The sequence below is a fragment of the Colobus angolensis genome, unplaced genomic scaffold (genome assembly GCF_000951035.1).
Source record: "Colobus angolensis palliatus isolate OR3802 unplaced genomic scaffold, Cang.pa_1.0 Scaffold5, whole genome shotgun sequence".
In the NCBI taxonomy this organism is placed as follows: Eukaryota; Metazoa; Chordata; class Mammalia; order Primates; family Cercopithecidae; genus Colobus; species Colobus angolensis.
Window position 1 is genome coordinate 4,246,958 of NW_012118487.1, and position 6,558 is coordinate 4,253,515.

At 46.2% G+C, this 6,558-nt stretch overlaps 1 pseudogene; it reads right to left on the reverse strand.

Moving 5' to 3' along the window:
* Positions 1 to 583: 583 nt before the first annotated feature.
* On the reverse strand, positions 584 to 1,989 carry LOC105524495 (annotated as a pseudogene).
* Positions 1,990 to 6,558: the final 4,569 nt, after the last annotated feature.

Here is a 6,558-nt window from a genome sequence, read left to right on the forward strand (position 1 = left end):
ATAAATAAATAAATAAATAAATAAATAAATAAATAAATAAATAAATAAATAAAGTGCTATGTTAGAGAAGAACTAAGAGAAACCAGAAGTCATTTGCAAAAAATAGGCATATGATATAGTCTGGTAACGCAACAGCCAGAGGTGCTGTTTTATCCGTTTCGGTTTGCATGTTTGTACAAGCATCAGAAACCAATGACACAGACCCTGAAGCAAAGTCACAACAGGCTTATTCTGAAACGTGCTGGATTACCACCACAGATTACACAGGACACAGAGGTTGTGCTGGGGCAGGTTTGTTGTGTCTTCTGTATGGAGTTTCTGCCAGACAGGGGGCTAATCATGCAATAACTTGAGTTTTTCTTAACATGATAAACACCCAGGATTGCTAGCACCAGAAAGTGTGTGCTCACTGTTGTATAAGACATTTGAGCTGTGCTACAAAAACAACAGAAAGTTCCTTCATTTTAATCTGGTTATATGCCCGAATCTCTAATCAAGAAATAATTCAGCTATAGGAGCCAATTAAATTACTATAAAACATGCCTTCATCTGTAAACCATTTATTTTCCCTCAAATGTAAAATTTAAAGTAAAATGTCTCCATTTTTGATAGGCAGCTCCACCACCTGTCTCTGATATTGTACATCGTTCAATGCAGCCATGGCATTTCATTCTGGAGGTCTCAGGAGGGATGGGCCAAAGACAATTCCAGGGCTCTCCGCATTCACAAGATTTTCCTTTTCATGGAGCGTCACTCTGTTTAGATGCGCCATCAGGGATCAGAGGGTTTCACAGCGAGCAGGTGTCCATAGTTTCAATGCTTCATGAAGGGTTTCCAGTTACTCACTAGGATCCATAGTTTTGGCAGATTCTATAAACTTAGGGTAGATATCATGCGTAATTAGTGAAACTGGCAAATCCCTGAAGTGCGGTTTCTGAGTTCCAGTGATAATGCTGACATCTTCGTATGTGTTCACAGAAATAGCTGCTTTCTCACCACCTCTGTCAAAAGCCATCTTGACATCAGTTAAGTCACTAAATCCTGATACATGGTATAGCCCTTCAGAATTGGGACTGTCAAACTCAATCTTCCTGTTGCACATGTCCACCACCCTTGGCCACTTAGCAGTGTGTGCTTTTGACAAGCACTGTCAGGTCACAGCTGGACATGTTGGCATGCCTCAAGCCTGGTTTCCAGTCATTTGGGACCATGTGGGGTCACTGCTTGTGAACACTGAAACCAATCCACATGGTTCACTCCCTGAGCAATGAGACCATACATGAGAATGGCACAGTAGTCACACTAAGCATGGGCCTCTCGATCCATGGACCTTGAAATTGTGAACCTTTTCATATTTTGGAATTTGCTCATTTTCTTTCAGAGTTGCTCTTCTAACAAGTGATGTTGGTCTTTTCTCCAACACCTCATCCTGGCCTGTAGAATCTCACCACGTGTCTCTTTCAGGACTGGCATGTATTTTTTGCCAGCAGACTCTCTGTTGAAGGTTGTGCATCCTATGTGTCCATAAACTGGGTTTATCATCACCTTGGCAATGTATTCTGCTGCCTTGTTTCAATATAGAGAGTAATCAAGCCATCAGTTACCAGATTGTGGGTAGACGCACAGTGTTTCTCCCCAGCAAAGTGATTTCCATTGCCCTAGAGCCTCAAGTTTCTTGTTTGACTTCCCAATCTGAAAGCCAAAGTGTAGGGCTCTGGCTGTTGCTGCCTCTCCCCATGATGTATCTCCGTCAGCCACACTCAAGACCTGGTCGGCTGCTTCTCCGGAGATCATGCCGTGAAACTCTCTTCCATGATACTTCAGGCTGTTTTCTCCCTCAAAAGCACAGATAATCCTTCGAGGATGAGGGGCTTCCTGTTGTAGCTGATATAAGTAAGATTTCCAAATAGGAAATCGATTTTCATCTATATCAAAGAGGGTCAGGGCCGATCTTTTTTTTTTTTTTTTCCTCCATATACTCAAGAACATGGATAGCATCACAGCATTTTTTGCAAAAAGACTCTACTAGAAAACAGGACTATTGCCCCAAGTTGGTTTTTTTTTTGTTTTTGTTTTTTTTAAATATTGAGTTGGTCTTGAACTCCTGGCCTCAAGCAATCCTCCTCCTTCAACCTCCCAAAGTGCTAGGATTACAGTCCTGAACCACTGCACCCAGCCACAGCCAGGTATTTTTTTTTTTTTTTTAATGATCACCCAACTTATTTTATTATTTACTTATTTATTTAGGATGTAACCAACAAACATTTATTTTGCACAGTTTTGGAGGCTGGGTACCAGCAGACTGGTGTCTGGTGAGAGCATCCTCCTGGTTTGCAGATGGCCATCTTCTTACCGCATACTCACACAGCCTCAGTGAAGCCTATTTACTCCTTCTGGAAGCTTCCCAGGGGTCTGATGAGAAAATCACTAGCATCGTGTAACATCATCTTCACTTTCTCTACTTTTTTTGAGCAATTCAACAAATTCCTTGAAGGATTCAGTGATGTTAATATCATCATCAAGTCAGAGTATCTCCAATGAAATCAAACTGAAATGACTGTAGCATCTGGGAACATTTCTGACCTGCAGAAGAGTAATGCTCAGTAGCTCATTATAAAGGATATTACAAAGGATCCAGATGAAGAGACGCACGGAGTGAGTATGGGGGAAGCGGTGGGGAGCTTCCATGCCTTCCCCAGGCATGCCACCCTCCAGGGACCTCCACATGTTCAACTATTGGGAAGTTCCCCCAACTTATTCTGAATAATAATTTTTTTTTTTTTTTTTTGAGATGGAGTCTCACACTGTGGCCCAGGCTGGAGTGCAGTGGCTCGATCTCGGCTCACTGCAACCTCTGCCTCCTGGGTTCACACTATTCTCCTGCCTCAGCCTCCCAAGTAGCTGGGACTACAGGTGCCCACCACCACGCCTGGCTACTTTTTTGTATTTTTAGTAGAGACAGGATTTCACCGTGTTAGCCAAGATGGTCTCAATCTCCTGACCTCGTGATCTGCCCGCCTCAGCCTCCCAAAGTGCTGGGATTACAGGCGTGAGCCACCGCACCCAGCCTGAATAATTCTTTATGGTAGTGCACGTATACCTGAAGGAACCACTGGATAGGCAGTTGCTAATGTTTGAAAAACAGAAGCTTACATATAGCTTACAAAAAACAGCTTATGTGTAAGAGTATGTGGGGGAGTCCTCACTGGAACCGTGGTCTTCTGTGGTCCACAGTGGAGAAGCAGGACAGGCCCAACAGAAATGTATTTTCTAGGGTCTGAGGAGCTTCCCAGAGAGGGGCTCAGCCTGGGTTTTTGCTGGAGAGCTCCATGTGCAAAGGCTGGGGAGCTTCCCAGAGACACTCATCCAGAGAGAACAAGAAACTGGCCCTGAAGAGGCCCTGAATGCTGGGAAGGGTGGAGCTCTTACTCCAGCCAGTTCCTGGCCAAGGCTACTGCACACACACGAGCCTAGAGAGAGAGAGAATGTCAGAGTGAAAGCCAGAAAGCTTTGCCTCCACACGCTCTATCAACTACTGGGGCTGGGCAATAGCACCTTGGGACCCACGCCTGTTGGGAACAGGCCTCCAAATCTGGCCATAAACTAGCCCCGAAACTGGCCATAAACAAAATCTTTGCAGCACTGTGACATGTTCGTGTTGGCCATGACGCCCAAGCTGAAGGTTGTGGGTTTACCAGAATGAGGGCAAGGAACACCTGGCCCACTCAGGGTGGAAAAAGGCTTAAAGGCGTTCTTAAGCCACAAACAATAGTATGAGCTATCTGTGCCTTAAGGACATGCTTCTGCTGCAGATAACTAGTCAGAGTCCATGCCTCTATTTCGGCCCATCCCTTTGTTTCCTGTAAGGAATACTTTTAGTTAATCTATAATCTGTAGAAACAATGCTTATCAGTGGCTTGCTGTCAATAAATATGTGGGTAAATCTCTGTTTGAGGCTCTCAGCTCTGAAGGCTGTGAGATCCTTGATTTCCCACTCCACACCCTATATTTCTGCATGTGTCTTTAATTCCTCTAGTACCACTGGGTTAGGGTCTCCATGACTGAGCTTAAGGGAGGAGACCACCCCTCATATTGTCTTATGCCCAATTTCTACCTTCAAAGAAAGAAGAAGTAAAAACTAAAAGGCAGAAATGAAATCCACAAGCAGACAGCCCGGCACCACACCCTGGGCTTGGCAGTTAAAGATCCACCCCTGACCTAATCAGTTATGTTATCTATAGGTTACAGACATTGTATAGAAAAGCACTGTGAAAATCCCTGTCCTGTTCTGTTCTGTTCTAATTACTGGTGCATGCAGCCTCCAGTCATGTACCCCCCCCCCCCCCCCGCTTGCTCAATCAATCATGACCCTCTCACGCACACCCCCTTAGAGTTGTGAGCCCTTAAAAGGGACAGTAATTGCTCACTTGAGGAGCTCGGTTGTTGGAGACGTGAGTCTTGCCGAAGCTCCCGGCCGAGTAAAGCCTGTCCTTCTTTAACTTGGTGTCTGAGGGGTTTTGTCTGTGGCTTGTCCTGCTACAAGCTGGTCTTGGCACATGCCCGCTGGAGGAGCATGGAGCTCACTGCTCCACAGGTTTGGAACCATGAGAACTCAGGGCGTCAGTGACATCCCTACAGTTGTGCCCTGGAGACATCAAGATGAGGCATGGTGCTTGGCAACACAGTGGCAGCTCCAGCAGGAAGTCCTAGAGCTGGCTGGGCATAGTGGGGACTCCTCTGTTAGCAGAGTTAGCAGCTCTGCTGACAAATGTGCGCTCTTGTGTTTGCAGGTAGAGGCAAGAGCCTTTGAATACCAAGTAGTTACCCTTTACATTACCTCCTCCAGATACAGGAGGCCTAGGAAAACTCGGGTTCCATCACCTATTGCCAATCATCTATGCCTTGGAAATAATGTTATCAGTAGTGGTTAGATTTCCAAATGAGAAAAGAAAGAAGGAACGAAGGGAGGGAGGAAGGAAGGAAGGAAGGGCCACTTCTCCCATAATCAATTATGTATTTGTTAAACACTATACACAAATAGTTCTTTTTGTTTCTAAACCCATAAAATATATTTTGCAACCAGATAAGTGGCCTGCAGTACCTTCACTCAATCAGCCAAGCTGTTCACCCTAATCCGAGGGGCTGAACGCAGAGCTTACTTAGGGCTGTGCCCATTACCCAGTCCCTGAAGTGCACCTTTACAACCTGGGGGAGGGGGGAGGGGGTGTGGAGTGAAGAGTCCCAGCACCAAATGATGGGCACAAGGAGCAGTCAGGCAGGTAAGAACTAGCTAAGGTCTATTGGGCATCTTTAGTAGGTCTCATTTGATCCTCCAAATATTCTCATCTAGAATGAGAAGAAGCTCAGAGAAGGTAAGCAAGTTGCCAAAGTCACACAGGTAGTATCAGAGGTCACCAGCCTAGAGGAGGAGGAAGAGGAAGGGAGGGAGCAGCTGAGGCATCTGGCGGTGGGCAGGAGATCATATCGCAGAGTGGGGTCACAGAGAGGCGGGGAGCGGGGGATGAGGCAGCGCCACAGGGACCGGACGGGGTGGGGGTGGAAGGGGGAGAGGCACATGGAGACCCCCACAGAGCCACTGTGCTGAGGGCGGGTAAGGAAGAGGGGGTGTGAGAAGCCTGGGCATAGGGCAGAGGTGGACAGCGGGGCAGGGGAGGAGCAGGCAAGCAGAGGCGAGGAGGAGGGACCCAGGCCGGGAGCACAGGAGTTCCTGCTGTGGTCTTCCCAGAGAGGCCAGAATAAGAGATAAGAAAGTCAGGGTGGATGGAAAAGAAGGAAAACGCGTCATTCCCAGCAACGTGGGTGAGCCAGGTGGGACGGGGAGCGGGGGCTGGGGGAGGAAGGGCCGGTAAGTGAAGTGGAGTCAGTCAGGCACAGAAAGACGGGCCCCGTGTTCTCACTTCTGTGGAAGCTGAAAAAGTGGCCCCCAGAGCATCCACTTGGAGGGCAGAATAGCGCAACAGCAATAACACAAAAACAAAAAAGGAAGGCTGAGTTTCATTCACATTGGAAGGACATATGAATCGTGCGTCCCCAGGCAAGCCTTGCCTCTGCTGATAAACGTGGTCAAATATTCCACTTTTATTACCTTTGAAGAAAATTACCCACTGAATGTTTAAAAGCCTGGAGTCTCCAGGCCAATACCAATTATTGTAATTGTTCTTAAAGTATTAATTGCTTGAGTGTTTTAGTTTTTATTTTATAGAGAAGATTTCTTCCCCCCACCCCCACCTTACAAGCTATTCAACACTGGATACCAACATCTTAAGGACTACACGTTGCCCCAGTTCCCTGCGGGGTTCTCAGGACCTGCAGCTAGTGTTGAAAAGATCATTAAAAGCAGAACATCTCTTCCTTCCCTGGAGCTCCTGTTAATTTGTGTTTAAAGACCTAGACTCTAGCAGAGTTCATTTTTACAGCGAGGTAATATATTATTTACGTGGACTCCAGACACCAAAACATCTATAAATTTACACATAGTTAACCTTCTTCTCCTTCCTTTCTTTCCTTATCAAGCAAATTCAAGACCTCGTGTGTTAC